At 41.3% G+C, this 15,604-nt stretch overlaps 1 long non-coding RNA gene across 2 annotated transcripts in view; it reads right to left on the bottom strand.

The window, feature by feature from the left end:
- LOC102555050 (uncharacterized) overlaps nucleotides 1–15,604 on the bottom strand; it is a 90,495-nt gene that overhangs the window by 18,555 nt on the left and 56,336 nt on the right. Inside the window, exons 3-4 of one of the 2 annotated variants that reach the window (XR_005493941.2) lie at nucleotides 8,755–15,595; nucleotides 5,525–6,043 (exon numbers count right to left, since the gene is read on the bottom strand). The exons of the other annotated variant lie outside the window; for it this stretch is intronic. This is a non-coding gene — a long non-coding RNA (uncharacterized LOC102555050). Of the gene's footprint in view, nucleotides 1–5,524; nucleotides 6,044–8,754; nucleotides 15,596–15,604 lie in introns of those variants that run through there. 2 annotated transcript variants of the gene reach the window in all.

Raw genomic sequence — 15,604 nt, 5'->3', positions numbered from 1 at the left:
ACATGGTGGTGTAGGTGTGGGAGATCTCTCCCCACACCACACAAGCTGCTACACACAAGAGAGCTAGCTCTGCCCCTTCCCAGGGCAGCACAGAAGAGCTGGTCCTGGTGGAATGGGTGCAGGAAAGCTGGTGGGGTGACCAAATCAGCTACCACTGAAGCCCAGATCCAGGGCTTTAAGCTGGCCCACCCCAGCATCTACCTACCACACCTATGAACTGCTAGAGTATGTGAAGGCGCCAGTTCTGCAAAATCAAAGGGTCTCCATAACTCAGGACAACATCAGGATAGCCAAGAGACGTTGCCAATCTCAGTAAGGTCCAGTATCGATGGTGTAGCAGAAATCAGAGGTCTTGAACCCAACCTAGTTGCAATGAACACTTACACAGTTTCTAATGCCTCTGTGACAGGTGATGGAGAGGTGGGAAAGACAGAGGAGTGGAATAGTACGTGCACAACAAAACTAGAGGAGCAATAGCTGTGGCAGGTATGAGACAAGGCTGCAGTTAATAGAGAAGTGGGTTGTTGAGGGTCAAGAAGCCATTTTTTTTCATTTAGGTGGGGGGGGTTACAAAGGTAAGGGGAGATATGGAAAGACTGGGAAATGACTGGGATTGGAGTGTATGAGGTGAAATTCACACACACAAAAAAAAACTCAATAAAAATTACATTTAAAAAAAGGTTAGGACATGTGGCCCTTTAGAGGAAGTTTGTCACTGGGTGTTAGCTTTCAGGTTTCAAAAGCTCAGAATATGTATGTATGTATGTATGTATGTATGTATGTATGTATGTATGTATGAATGTATGTATGTATGTATGTATGCCTTCCTACAGGTCAGGATACTGATGCACAGAACTTGGCCACTATTTCTCCAGCACCATGTCTGCCTGCATGCCACCATGTCCCCCACCACGGTGATAACAGACTAACCTCTGAAACTGTAAGCAAGCTTCCAACTAAATGCTTTCTTTTATAAGACTTGCCTTGGTCATGCTACTTTAAACCCATAACATTTAATTCATCCAACTGAGCGGCAGCATCTCCAATCCAAAGGTCTGCCATAAGGGAAAAGGCAAAGACAGCACTGACATATGCTGGTACTCCCTCACTATTTTATATCTTATAGAATTAGTGAAGGGCGTATCTTCTGGGTCTTCTTCCATCATGGAGGATTAAGTTTTACATAGCATTCCCACTCTACCACTGCAGTTTCTCTGAGCTTTAAATTTTCTTCATTAACACTAAGCTAAGAGATATGAGGCATCTCTAGTTCCTTTTCAGTAGGCCATCTTTTGACAAATGTTTTAACCAACCAATCAGACTTTTGGCATCTTTTTAACTGTATGGTGGTTCATATTAAACCTATAATTTCCACCCTGTGGGTCTGTATCAGTAAATTCAGCCTGATCTAGTTTTAGGTTCCTCCCACCATTATCCCACACCCTTAAAAATCCATTCCCATACAAATTCCCCAGACTTCTGCTTGAATAAATTAGCAAATTTCTTCATAGACAATGCTTTCTGTCTTCCCACTAGGAGCCTTCTTAGCCTTAAGTCTGATTATAGGTCTAGAGAAAACTATTGCTAAGCCCTGAGGGACATCAATATTGTCTTGCCTGGCATCTCCAGGGAGAGCCATTGCTTTCTTATGAGACATTGAAGGATTAATTATCCCAGGGAAAGGTATGAAGGGCCTTCAGTTGGTGGAGTTCCTGGGGGCATCTTTTCCTAAGGGTGGAAAGAATTCCCCAAGATGAAATAAACCCTTAAGAATCTGTGAGATCAAGTTCTCAGTTGCAGTAGGGTCCTCCTACACATCTTCACTCCCATGTTAGAGAATCTCTTTTTTACCAATTAATTCTCTTACAATAACCACTGACCCTCTCTGAAACTGGGGCTTGAGAATTTTCTCTGTAATTCAGCCAATCTTATATTTAGGACTTTGGTTTAATCTTCTGAAACTTGAGTTCTATGGCTGCTGGTGAAAAGATTCTATTCCAGGGGACATTTAGAAAACTTTAAACTATTTTATACAATCTAGAAATGGTCACTTCAATCATTGAGTTCATTGTTGTCTTCCGTATTCTGAGATGATATAAGTTGGATGTTTTATCAGAGTCCATCCGTTTCCTTTGTCAGTTTATCCAGAGATGCCAGGAACAACCAGCCAGCATCATTACTTTCCTGATTTTCCACACATTGCCAAAAGTTTTATATAGTCACCAAATCTCTAGTTTCTCACAATAGGTGAATCAAGATACCAAATTGTCTTCATAATCTTGTTATGAACACTATGCATTTTAGTTAATTCCTTAAATAATCAAGTTCAAAATAAAAGAAAATAGCCATCACATATGCCCTGATAAATGTATTTTTTTAAAATGGTTTTCTGTCAGGGATGTGCTCATGCCTGTGGGCCATGATGCCACTGATAGCCACACAGATGTGAATAGCCTGTGCTGCTACCTATCATGTTGATGTCTGTGGTCCATGCTGCCATCCATGGCCCACGAAGTTACCCCTGATATCCAAGGTCTGTGATCTGTGGTGCCACCTAAAACCATGTTGATTTCGATGGACTGGGCTGCCACTGGGGATGATGTTGATATCTATGGCCCATTTTGCCATTAGACACCATGCTAAAGTCCATGGCACATGCCAATACCAGAGACCAGGGCAGATGTCTGTGGTTCATGCTGTGGACAGATAGCATGTAAGTTCATGATCCATGCTTCTACTGACTATAAAGAAAAAAGGAGCTTCTGTGGTGGTATTGATGGCTGCAGACTCACAATTGAGAAAGAGGGACATAGAAGGCTTCTTCTATGGTAACTCTCTTACTCCTACCCTCACCCCAAAAGTAACAACTTAGGACAGGGAGCCATCAAAGAGAACTCTTAAAATTTGTGATAGGTATGCTGAATTATAGTTTTCCACAATAGATGTCTACCGGCAGAGTGGTAGTGAAGAAGGACTCACTTTTCTTTAAGGGGCTGGCCACAGGGAGTTTGATTATGCTCCAGGAACTACATAGACAACACAAATTGAACTTTTTAAAAATCATTTTTTGTGAAGGAGACCTTAGGGTAGGAGGTAGATCTGGGAGGACTGGGAAGTAAGGGTAATCAGGATGCATTATATGAAATTCCCAAATAATCATTAAAAATATTATGTTAAAACAAAAATATTGTAGATGAATTTTAACCCAGCAACATGTCTCCTCTGGCAAGGAATCACATCCAAACACGTGTGTTACCTGGCTGGAATGACATGCGTTTAATCTTTAATCCCTCTGGAATCCTTAATATACACCTTTAATCCCAAATAATGAAGGTGAAGTTAGTTTGTAGAAGGAAGCAGCCACGTTGGAAAGTGACATCTAATTGAAGGACAGCCAAAATGATGAATCAGAGAAAGATCTGACAGAATGAGTCAGAGCTGGGATACACCCAGCTCGCACTATAACAGTTCAGGAAAGAGAAGCTATTTAAGAGGAAGGAGCACAGAAAAGAGAGTTCAGTGAGTGGGGAGGCATTTGAGAGATAGTGCAGTGGAATCAGTTCGGTCAGTGAGGTGGGAGTCAATGGAATACAGTGGAGTTGAGTTCATTTGTAAGTTAATGAAGTTCAGTGCAGTTCAGCAGAGACAGTTGAAGTCAGAGAATAAGAAGGAGCCAGATGATTAGAACAAATTGCCAGAGTAAGCTTGACGCCAAGCAGAGCAATTCAGTGAGCAGCTGAGAGAAGTCACATTGAATCAGTCAACATGGAGACGAGTTTGAGCCATAATGAGTTAGCCAGAGTTCAGAAAGAACTAGAAAGGTTGAGCCTGTTCAGCAGTAAGCCTTCAAGATGGCAATTACATCTGGCAAATAAAAGATAATTTTGCAAAGGTTCATTAGGCAGAGTTTGGGGAATCCTGTGGAAGAAGAGAAAAGAATTGTAAGAGCCAAAGGGGTCAAGGACACCACAAGAAAACCTACGAAGTCAATTAACCTGAATCCATAGGGGCTCGCAGAGACTGAACCACAAACCAAGGAGCCTATATGGGACTGACCTAGGGACTGACAATTGTATAGCTTAGGATTCCTAACAGTGATAGCAGGGGCTGTCTCCCACCCTATTGCCTGCTTTTCAAACCCTTTCCTTCTAATGGTTTGCCTCATCTAGCCTTAATAGGAAAGGAGGTGCCTAGTCTTATTGCAACATGTGATGCCATAACTAGTCGATGTCCACAAAAAGCCTGCATTTTCCTGAAGAGAAACATGAGGAGGAGCAGATGGATTGTCAAAGAGGAGGGGGATCAAGGAGGAACTGGAAGGAGAGGAGAGAAAGGAAGCTGTAGTTGGGACAAACATACATACATACATACATACATACATACATACATACATACATACATACATAAAGTTAGTTTTCTGAACTGACCGTTATGAGGTGATGCGTGACCTTCAAGAGAATAACTTCCACCAGATTCTAAGTATGGATATGCAACTACAAGAAGCAAACAAGCAAATAATGTTTTATGAAATAAATAAATAAGAGAATAGCCATTCGCCTAAACTAGGTTTTAGGGACCTTTTTTTAGTTGAAGAGGTTTCAGACATTTATAAGCTGAGGACATTGATTCCATGAGAGTAGAGTGGAATATGATGAAGTACAAGGAGCAAGAGAATAAATAATTATCACAAAAATTCAGAACTTTCCCCAAAAGAATTTTCAAGGCGCAAAGTACAGCAGAGTTGGGTATGGCTGAGTTCTCCTTTGTAACTGAAGTCTGTGCGCATGTCCCAGTGTCTTTAACACTAATTCTACCTTCTAGGATACTGTCTCAAATTTTCTCCACCTCTCACCAACTCCACCTTACAGCTCATCTCTACTGAAATCTTTGAATCCCAGGTGAATTTGGATTGTGACTCTTGTTTCCGGCTCAGACAAAATCCTTCAGTTCTGAGTCCTCCTCATTGCTTTCATTCCCTCTCCTGTAGAATTTGAAGTAAAGGGTTTTTCTGTGTGATAGTCTAAGAACAACAATACCGACCAACCAGAGCTCCCAGGCACTAAACCACCATCCAAAGAGCACACATGGACAGGTCCACGGCTCCAGCGGCACATGTAGCAGAGGATGGCATTGTTGGGCACCGATGGGAAGAAAAGCCCTTGGTCCTGCCAAAGCTCAACCCCCCAGTGTAGGGGAATGTCAGGGTGGGAAGGGGTGGGTGGATGAGTGGGGGAACAGCCTCATAGAAGAAGAGGGAGGGGGGAATGGGATAGGGGGTTTATGGACAGGAAACCAGGAAAAGGGATAACATTTGAAATGTAAATAAGTATCTCTATAAATAAATAAATAAATAATTTTTGATATGTTTTAGATTTTTAATTTTTTACTTTTTTAATTTTTCATTAGATATATTTCTTTACTTAAATTTCAAAGGTTATTCTCCTTCCTGGTTTCCTGTCCATAAGCCCCCATTCCCTCCCCTCCCCCTCCCCCTATACATTCCCCCTATACATCCCCCTTATTGTCCCCTCCATATTCCCCTGCACCGGGGGTCCAACCTTGGCAGGACCAAGGGCTTCCCCTTCCACTGGTGCCCAACAAGGCTATTCTCTGCTACATATGCAGTTGGAGCCCTGGGTCAGTCCATGTATAGTCTTTGGGTAGTGGTTTAGTCCCTGGAAGCTCTGGTTGGTTGGCATTGTTGTTTTATGGGGTTGCAGGCCCCTTCAGCTCTTTCAATCCTTCCTCTAATTCCCCCCAAGGGGGTCCTGTTCTCAGTTCGGTGGTTTGCTGCTAGCAAAAAAAGGTCTTCTCATTATAACCATTACAAATGAGAAAAAAGTATTCCTCACCTCATTCCACGTCATCGCTAGAGAGGGTAGACATTTATAGGACATTTTACTTGGGGTTAGAAGAATTTCAGCCACACTAGATCCACCACTTGAGTCACATAGGAGAAAAGGGACTCCAAATTCCCTTGGAATGCTGGTGGCAGAAGATGGCATCAGGATAACAAAACTGTGGAAATAGGAAGACCTTTTCTCTGTATAGTCAATCAGAGCGTAAGGGGATACAGAGTAAGAATTAGTAAACGAAAAGTTTAATTATTTTACTAAATTCATTTTAATGTTTATATATGAACAAATACATATAGTAGGATTAATACCATAATCTTAAGATTACACATATGACATGTAAATTACTAGCCTCAATTTTCAGGAGGAATAACGAAGTTTGGAGGAATTAAACCAGCTTTACAAAATTAATCAATGTAGGAAGAAAACTCTGAATCTCGCTCTTTGCAGTATGAATTTATGAGTTCTCTTCTAGCTCTTTGATTTTCTACTGCATAAATAATAATACAGTTTTTATCTGTAAGTGCAGGATTTGTATTGGAATAAATATTTGTGTACAAAAAAATCATATGCTCATGTCTGTATAAACTAGTTAAAAAGAGTTCTATTGATTTCATTATAAATTAGTTAAAAAAAACAGTTACAAGTCCTATCGATTTCATCATTTCTATTTACATGTCCATATTAAAAAAAAAACACTAAGTCTTAAAAACTGAAACAGAAATCAAGTAAACAATTTTTTCCATTAATTTATTTATTCACTTTACATCCCAATCATAGCCCCCTCTCTTTTCTCCTCCCAGTCCCACCCTTACAAGTCCCCTCCACATTAACCATTTCCTTTCTTCTCAGAGAAGGGGAACCCCCCTTGGGCACCACTACGTTCTGGGATACTGAAGCAGAACTAAGTGCATGCTCTCCCACTGAGGCCCAACCAAGCAGTCCAGCTGGGGGAAAGGGAACCAGTGGCAGGCAGGAGAGTCAGAGACAGCGCTAATCCAGTTCTTTTTTTTTTTTTAATGTCCTTGGGCAATATTTTACTCCGTGGTTTCCTTAATCCGTCTGTTTTACCTGTTGGCCTCACCACCTAAGCATCATAATGTACAAAGAGACCAAGGCAAGAGGAATAAAGAGTCATGATCTTTATTCTTCTAAAAGTGTATGTAATTTGTATAAGCCTAGAAATGGCTGCTTTTTTGTAGAGTATGAAATTTATTATTGTTTCCATCGTCAAAGTTTATGCTCTCATAATCTTGGTTTTTCCTTCTTGCCTTGCACAGGGCCCAAAGAGACCTGTGGGCTTCTTTAGCAACCTTAAAGCAGACTCCAGGAACATCACCTAGAGCAAGGGCCCACATGAAGACCAAGACGCATATCTGCTACAAATGTGTAAGGGGTCTATGGATAGCCCCTGAATGCCCTTTGGTTGATGGTTTAGCCTCTGTGAGGCCCCATGGGCCCAGGTTAATTGGCTCAGTAGGTCATCTTGTGGTGTCCTTGACTCCTCCAGCTCCCTTGATCCTGTCCCCCGCTCTTCCACAAGAATCCCCTGGCTCTGCCTGATGTTGGGCTATGAGTCTGTGCAGCTATTTCCATCCACTGCTGGATGAAGCCTCCAAGGAGACAGTTATGCCAGGTTCCCGTCTGCAAGCACGGCAGAGTATCATTAATAGTGTTGGGGTTTGGCTTTCTCACATCGGATGGGTCTCAAGTTTGGCCTGTCATTGGTTGGCCTTTCCCTCAACTTCTGCTCCATCTTTCTCTCTGTACATCTTGTAGACAGGACAAATTTTAGGTTTAAGGTTTTGTTGATGGGTTGATGTCAATCTTCCTCCACTGGAAGTCCCACATGGCTACTGGAGATGACCACCTCAGTCTCCGTATTCCCAGATGATAGGAGGATCAGCTAGGGTAGCCACCATAGACTCTCAGGAGCCTCCCCCCTCTCAGGTCTCCAGCTAGTCCCAGAGACGCCCCCTATCAACTCCATTCTCACACACAGTCCTCTCCTGCCCCACCTCTCCCCGCACCTGAGCCCCATTGCTGTTCCCCTCCTTACCCTGTCTTCCACCCGGCTCCCCCGCTTCATCTCAGGCATCTATTTTATTTTCCCTTTTGAGTGAGAGTCATGTATTCTCCCTTGGGCCCTCCTTATTACTTAGTTTCATAGTAGTGTGGTTATCCTGTGCTTTATGGCTACTTTTCACTTATAAGTGAGTACATAATGTCTATGTCTTTCTTGATCTGGGTTACCATACTCATGATGTTATTTTCTTTTTATTTAATATATATATATTAATTTATTGAATATATATTCACTTTACATCCTGCTCACTGCCCCCATTCTGGTCACCCCTTCCTATAGTCTTTCCCCCTATTTGCCCCTGCCCCTCTCTTTCTGAGTGGCTGGGCCCACCCCCCAGTATCCTCCAACCCTGGCACATCAAGTCTCTTCAGGGCTTGGTGAATTCTCTCCCACTGAACCCAGACAAGGCAGCCCAGCTAGAATATATTCCATGTATAGGCAACATTTTTGGGATAGCACCCTCTCCAGTTGTTTAGGACCCACAGGAAGACCAAGCTGCACATCTGCTATTTATGAGCAGGGAGCATTCTAATGTCTCTGGGTTCTGCCTGCCCAAGTGTCATGTCCCACACCCCAGTGGTGTGGCAAAATACAGACCCACATATCCTTAATGCTGTGAGTCACAGATAAGGTCACCCCCATTGATTCTTGGATATCTCCTTTAACCCAGGTCTCTGTCACATCCTGACGATGCCCCCCCCACCTCCCAAACATCTTCAGTTGCATAGTTCGTTATTCATTTTCATGGCCATCTGGCCACCTCCCTTATCCTCCCCACACCTGGCAGGATGGTTTCTAGTTCCATCTATTTACCTGCAAATTTCATGATGATTTTGTTTTCAACGACTGAATAGTGCTCCACTGTGTAACATGTACCACATTCTGTATGTACATTCTTCAGTAGAGGGACATGTCGATTGGTTTCCATTTCTGGCTATGATGGATAAAAACCTCCCATAAACATAGTTGAGCAAGTGTCCTTGTGATATAGGGAAGCATCTTTTGGGAAGATGCCCAGCAGTGGTATATCTGGGTCTTCAGGTAGAACTACTCCCAATTTTCTGAGAAAAAGCCAAATTGATTTCCAAAGTGGTTGTACAAGTTTACACTCGCACCAGCAATGGAGAAGTGTTCTCCCTTGTTCCACATCTTTGCCAGCATGTGTTGCCCCTTGAGTTTTGGTCTTAGCCATTCTAATGTGTATAAGGTTGAAATCTCAGAGTCATTTTTTTATTTACATTCACCTGATGACTAAAGATTTTGAACATTTCTTTATGTATTTCTCAGCCATTAGATATTCCTCTGTTGAGAATTCTATTTAGCTCTGTACTCCCTTTTAAATTGGGCTATTTTGTTTGTTGGTGTCTAATTTCTTGAGTTCTTTATATATTTTGGATATTAGTCTGCTGCCAGATGTAGGGTAGGTAAAGATCTTTTCCCAATCTGTAGGCTGCTGTTTTGTCTTATACATGGTGTACTTAGCCTTGCAAAAGCTTTTCAGTTTCATGAGGTCCCATTTATTAATTGTTGATCTCAGTGCCTAAGCTATTGGTGTTCTGTTCAGGAATTTATCTGCTATGCCAATATGTACAAGGAAGATCCCCACCTTCTCTTCTATTAGATTTAATGTGCCCAGTTTTGTGTTGAGGTCTTTGATCCACTTGGACTTGAGCTTTGTGCAGGGAAAAAGGAATGGGTCTATTTGCATTTTTACATTCACACATCCAATTAAACAAGCACCTATTGGTGCAAATACTTTCTTTTTCCCATTGTATTGTTTTGGTTTCTTTATCAAAAATCAAGTATCCATACATATATGGTTTGCTTCTGGGTCTTTGATTCGATTCCGTTGATCAACCTGTCTGTTTTTATGCCAATAACATACAGTTTTATTACTCTTCCTACACTTGAAATGACTTGAAATCAAGGATGATAAAACTTCCAGAAGTTCTTTTATTTTACAAGATTGTTTTAGCTATCCTGGGGTTTTTGGGTTTTTGTTTGTTTTTGGGTTTTGTTTATTTTTGTTTTTGTCTGTTTGTTTTTGTTTTGTTTTTTCACCTAAAGTTGAAAATTGCTCTCTCAAAGTCAGTAAAGAATTGCATTGGAATTTTTACGGGAATTTCATGGAATCTGTAGATTGCTTTTGGTAAGATGGCCATTTTTACTACGTAAATCCTACTGATCCATGAGCATAGGAGATCTTTCCATCTTCTGATATCTTCTGCAATTAGTCTTTTCAGAGACTGGAAGTTCCTGTCATACAGACCTTTCACTTGCTCGGTTAGAGCTACACTGAGATATATTACTATGGCTATTGTAAAGGGTGTTGTTCTCCTAATTTCTTTCTCAGTCTCTTTATCATTTGTATAAAGGAGAGCTACTTTTTTTTTCAGTTAATTTTGTATCCAGCCACTTTGCTGAGGGTGTTTACCTTGGAGATACTTGTGCATGCCATCATATCATCTTCAAACAGTGGTAGTTTGACTTCTTCCTTTCCAAGTTGTATCCCCTTGATTTCCTGCCACACTCCCTCCAGTAGAGTCTGTGTGACTGGGCAAAAGCCTGGCACACTCACCCCAGGCAATGACTTCAAGCAAGTCAGTCTCCTGGAGGGATTGGCTGTCCTCTCAGAAGGATACGTACTTCACTCATCATGGCTGCCATGCTTGGAACATCTTTTCTTGCCATCTCATTTCTACCCTGTGTACTTTTGTTCAGGGCACATTCTGCCCTACTAGCCTCCCATAGACAAAGAAAGATCACAGAAAGTGCAATAGGGTAACCACTGACCCTGTTTTGGATTTGGCCTTTCTGTGGGAAAATGTCATCATTTATCTTGCAGAATATGGACTTTTGACTGAACTACAGCAGTAAGAATTGTTTTACCAGAACTCCCTGTAAATACATATAACCCTTAAAAGTGGGGATGGTTAGACAGGAAATTATTCCAGCCACTCACTCTTATGAGTTTCCTTTAAAGAAAGGAATGAGTTTCTCTAAAAATAAAAGGCTTTACGGCATTCCTAAGAGATTTGTGGATGGCAGATGGCAGATGGCAATGGCTTAGAGCAGGGAGATGGTGGTTTCCCCCTGTAAGCAGGATGGGGCCACAGTGTGCTCCCCTTGATCCCTTGTCATATACAGGAGATTATGATGAATCTGGGAATCGATTGATCAATAACAATGGAAAATAGGTATATTATTCACTCCCATTTATGGGGAAAATTGGCACAATCTTGACCCCCGTGGTGTTTATTATTTAAAGAGAATAGAGATAGTATCATTACACAGTTACAACAACCCCTAAGTAGAGTTAGTGTTAGAATTAAATATATTAGAAGAAATTAGAAAGAAACCCATATATGATGAATCTAATTTGGCAGCTCAAAAAGCAACAAGAAGAAGGTTACTATAAAATCTCAGATAGTTAACTGCTGACCACAAATACCACTGAGTGGTTTGCCAACTTGGCCACTGTCTCAAACATTAGAGATAACATCAACTTCAGATATTCCTTGCAAATGAATGGTTTACTGATTTCTTGGAGTTGTGTCCAATTTATGAATATCTAATAAGAACATTGTAAAACTGTTCCTGGGAACCTTGGTCCTTCCTGTTCCTGTGTATATGCAACATTGCTTTTCACTTTGCTTTATGATGATAAAAGTCTGATGCTTGAACAGTAAAATCGCACTCAGATCCAAGACCATCTGGCGTCTGTGTCTGTTTGTCATTTGCTGACTCCTTGCCCACCTGAAACCAGTCCCCCTGGGGTGCCTCAATGGTCCCTGGCAATTTCCTATAGTTGTCTTATTGCTCTAGCTAGAACTTCAAATACTATGTTGACTAGATACAGAGAGTGTAGGCAGCCTTGACTTCTCCTTGATTTTAGTGGAATTGCTTAAAGTTTCTCTCCATTACACTTGATGTTGGCTATTGGATTGCTGTAGATTACTTCTACTATGCTTAGGTATGTGCCTTGTAGCCCAGATTTTTTATCATGAAGGGGTGTTAGATTTGTCAAAGGCTTTTTCAGCATCTAAGGAGATGATCATATTATGTTGGATCATGTTGATGAATTTTCATATACTGAACCATCCCTGAATCCCTGGAATGAAGGCTATACTTTTGATGTGTTCTTGTATTCAGTTTATGAGTGTTTTATTGGGTATTTTTGCACCAATGCTCATATGGGAAATTATTCTGATATTTTATTTGTTTAACCTTTGTATGGTTTAGATATCACAGAGAGTGTGACCTCAGAGAATGAATTTGGCCACATTCCTTTCTATTTTTTGGAATAGTTAAAGAATGCTGGTATTAGCTCTTCTTTGAAACTCTGGTAGAATTCTGCACTAAAAGCATCTGGCCCTAAGCTGCTTTTGGGGGGGTTGGGGTGCCTTTGAGGACTGCTTCTATTTCATTAGAGGTTATAGAACTATTTAAATAGTTTACCTGATCCTAGGGAAATGCAAATCAAAACTACCCTGAGATTCTACCTTGCACCAGAATGGCTAAGATCAAAAACTCAGGTGACAGCAAATGTTGGCGAGGATTGCAAACTGGTACAACCACTCTGAAAATCAGTCTGGAGGTTCCTCAGAAAATTTTAAATAGATCTACCTGAAGATCCAGCTATACCACTCATGGGCATATACCCAAAAAATGCACAACCATACCACAGGGGCACATGTTCCACTATGTTCATAGTGGCCAGAAGCTAAAAAGAACCCAGATGTCCAACCACAGAAGAATGGATTAGAAAATGTGGTTCATTTACACAATGGAATACTATTCAGCTATTAAGAACAAGGCCATCATGGGTTTTTCAGGCAAATAGATGGCACTAAAAATATCTTCCTGAGTGAGATAACTCAGACCCAAAAGTACATGCATTATATGTACTGCCTAATAATATTAGGTGAAAAAGTTCAGAATACCTAGGATACAATCCACAGAACTCAAGAAGGCTAGCAAGCAGAAAGGCACAAATGAAAATGCTTCAATCCCACTTGGGAGGGAGAAGAGAGCAACCACAGGAGGCAGAGGAAGGACCTAGGTAAGAGAGGGGAGAGGGAGGGAAAAGAGGAACATGATCAGGTATTGGAAGGAATAGCAGAGAAGCCCTGAAGCCCAGCAGAATGAATGGAAATATGCAACCTCAGGGAGTGGGAGATGGACCCTCTAGAATGTACTAGAAACCTGGGGAAAATTTCCTGAACAAAACTCCAATAGCTTATGTTCTAAAATCAAGAATCAACAAATGGGACCTCATAAAACTGCAAAGCTTCTATAAGGCAAAGAACACTGTCATTAGGGATAAAATGGCCACCAACAGATTGGGAAAAGATCTTTACCAATCCTACATCCAACAGAGGGGTAATGTCCAATATATACAAAGAACTCAAGAAATTAGACTCCAGAGAATCACATAACCCTTTTAAAAATGGGGTACAGACCTAAACAAGAATTTTTAGCTGAGGAATATCAGATGTCTGAGAAGTACCTAAAGAAATGTTCAACGTCCTTAGTCATCAGGGAAATACAAATCAAAAACAATTCTTAGATTCCACCTCACACCATTCAGAATGACTAAGATAAAAAATTTAGGTGACAGTACATGCTGGAGAGGATGTGGAGAAAGAGGAGCACTCCTCCATTGTTGGTGGGATTACATGCTGGTACAACCACTCTGGGAATTGATCTGGAGGTTCCTTAGAAAATTGGACATAGTACTACCTGAGGACCCAGCTATACCACTCCTCAGCATATATTCAAATGATGCTCCGGCATATAATAAGGACACATGCTCCACTATGTTCATAGCAGTCTTATTTATAATACTGCTAGGGAAAACCCAGATGTCCTCCAACAGAGGAATGGATACAGTATATGTGGTAAATCTACATAATGGAGTACTACTCAGCTATCAAAAACAATGACTTCACAACATTCATAGGCAAATGGATGCAACTAGAGAATATCATCCTGAGTGAGGTAATCCAATCACAGAAAACACACATGGTATACACTCACTGATAAGTGGTTATTAGCCCCAAAACTTTGATTACCCAAGTCCTCATGAAGCTCAAGAAAAATGATGACCAAAGTGCAGATGATTCGGTCTTTCTTAGAAAGTGGAACAAAAATATCCATAGCAGGAGATATGGAGACAAAGTTTTCAGCAGAGACTGAAGGAGTGACCATTCAGAGCCTGCCCCACCTGGGGATCTAGTCCATATTCATACAGCCACCAAACCTAGACAATATTGCATGCTGACAGGAGCCTGATACAGCTGTTTTCTGAGAGGCTCTGCCAGAACATGACAAATCCAGAGGCAAATGTTAGCAGACAACCATTGAACTGAGACTGGTGTCCCCTTTGGAGGAGTTAGAGAAAGAATTGAAGAAGCTGAAGTGTTTGCAACCTCATAAGAACAACAATACCAACCAATGGGAGCTCCCAGGGACTAAACTACCATCCAAAGAGTACACAGGGACAGACCCATCCTCCAGCTGCATATGTAGCAGAGGATGACCTTGTTGGGCACCAATTGGAGGAGAAGCTCTTGGTTCTGCCAAAGCTGGACCCCCTCACCTCCTTGTAGGATAATGTTACAGCTGGGAGGCAAGAAGGGGTGGGTGGTTGGGGAGGGGGAATATCCTCATAGAAGAAGGGGGAGTGGTTATGGGGTAGGGCGTTTATGTATGGGAAACTAGAAAAGGGGATAACATTTGAAATGTAAATTTAAAAATCTCTAATAAAAAAGAAATTTATAAAACAATAATCACAATAACAACAAAAAGACCAATATAATGTACATTACACCCTCCAGTAAATATTCTTTTACTAGATGTTTTTCTCTCTTATTCCTTTCTCTCTCACTCTCTTAACACACAGACACACATACCCCATAGTAAAGCTCCCTTTTCTTCTTTCCACTTTTGGTTGGTTCTTTGAGTTGTCTTATATTAAAGACTTTCTTTGGGTACAGGTTGTGTCTCTCAAGTTTTATTAGAAGGTGGCTTTAGGGACTTTATCCTGTTTCAAATCTCTAAACCTTGACAACATGGTGTGTGTGTGTGCGTGTGTTTACTTAGGTCTCTCCTTAAGTGTGTGTTTTTCTCTCACCACTCTGGCAATGTGATTATCCTTTAGGGCAAAAACTATTTCTAATTTCAAAACAGCAGTTGTACTATTTAAATAGACTTTTATGTTAGATCTGCAGGAACTCTTTCATTTGGTTTTTCTCTCCCATTTGGCCCTGAGGGAAACTTGAGGCAATAGTTGATGGTGGATGTTAAATAAGAGACCCTCTACCTTCCCCTCTATCTCCCAGATCAAGGCCACACTCTCCAGTAGTCTGTTCTCTACAAAGACAACTCTGGCTATGAGCACTCAGGCTGAGGTGATGTGGAGGCAAGCTAGTTCCTCTTTCTTACAATGACAAGATAAATTATGGTCCTATTCAGTGCCCGCCTCTTCCATTTCCCTCATCATGCTGGTTAGTTTCTGCCAAGTAGATCATATAGGATGAAGTTGAGGAAAAGCTTCCAACAGAATTATCTTTAAGCATGTCCTCATGTCATTTTCTTGAGTGATGATTGATGCAGAGGTGCTCTGGGCCGTGCTGTCCTTGGGCAGGTGGTTCTGGGAGGC

Source organism: Rattus norvegicus, chromosome 15 (genome assembly GCF_036323735.1).
Source record: "Rattus norvegicus strain BN/NHsdMcwi chromosome 15, GRCr8, whole genome shotgun sequence".
Lineage (NCBI taxonomy): Eukaryota > Metazoa > Chordata > Mammalia > Rodentia > Muridae > Rattus > Rattus norvegicus.
This window is presented reverse-complemented; position numbering and strand designations above follow the sequence as displayed.